At 44.9% G+C, this 1,000-nt stretch overlaps 2 protein-coding genes across 2 annotated transcripts in view; one reads left to right on the top strand and one right to left on the bottom strand.

Moving 5' to 3' along the window:
• LOC117943982 (N-acetyltransferase 8-like) overlaps nt 1–1,000 on the top strand; it is a 29,115-nt gene that overhangs the window by 6,355 nt on the left and 21,760 nt on the right. The window lies entirely within an intron of this gene.
• Nucleotides 1–1,000, bottom strand: part of LOC117943981 (saxitoxin and tetrodotoxin-binding protein 1-like) — a 12,509-nt gene that overhangs the window by 8,863 nt on the left and 2,646 nt on the right.

The raw sequence follows: 1,000 nt of genomic DNA, 5'->3' as shown, positions 1-1,000 counted from the left end.
AGCAAGTCCACCATCGAATGGCTGAAGAAAAACAAAATGAAGACTTTGGAGTGGCCTAGCCAAAGTCCTGACCTGAATTCTGTTGAGATGTTGTGGTATGACCTTAAAAAGGCCGTTCATGCTCGAAAACCCTCTAATGTAACTGAATTAGGCCAAGTCTGCAAAGATGAGTGGGCCAAAATTCCTCCAGGACGCTGTAAAAGCCTCATTGCACATTATCGCAAACGCTTGGTTGCAGTTGTTGCTGCTAAGGGTGGCCCAACCAGTTATCAGGTTTAGGGGGCAATCACTTTTTCACACAGGGCCATGATGGTTTGGATTTTTTTTCACCTTTTAATAATAAACACCTTCATTTACAAATTGCATTTTGTGTTTACTTGTGTTGTCCTTGACTATTGTTTAAATTGGTTTGATGTTCCGAAACACTTAAGTGTGACAAACATGCAAAGGAACAGGAAATGAGGAAGGGGGCAAACACTTTTTCACACCACTGTATGTTGGTTTTACCACGGATCATGTATATGCGGCCAACAGCTGGAACACACTGCACATGAGAGTATGATGTACGGGCCTGATTGTGCGCCTGGCCATTCATACCGGTCACGGCTCTCTCTATCTCTGATAGAAAGAGACAGGATAAGTGGGGATAACTTTGGTTGTGTGTCTCTCTCTCTCTCTTTTAGTCTTTTGGTGCCTGCAGTGAAAGTATTCTAAATGTAGTGTAAACTTAAACTGATATTATTTTTTATGTGGCCTAAATGCTTTTAGCTGCTGCCCCTGTCCACAGCAGCACATGACTTAGCTTCTGTGTCGGCACTCCTGTCCGCTTCTCCAAACTGAGCATGTGCTGACTGGCATACTAATAATACAATACAATACACCGACTATGGATAAGGATACTACCAATGGGGTAGGCCAACCTCCACTAATGGCGTTTTTCCACTGCTGGTAACAGCTTGCCTCGGCTCGCCTCGGCCCGCCTCGGCTCGCCTCGGCCCAT

Source organism: Etheostoma cragini, chromosome 4 (genome assembly GCF_013103735.1).
Source record: "Etheostoma cragini isolate CJK2018 chromosome 4, CSU_Ecrag_1.0, whole genome shotgun sequence".
NCBI lineage: Eukaryota > Metazoa > Chordata > Actinopteri > Perciformes > Percidae > Etheostoma > Etheostoma cragini.
The sequence above is the reverse complement of the archived record's forward strand: the minus strand, read 5'-3'. Positions and strand labels throughout refer to the sequence as shown.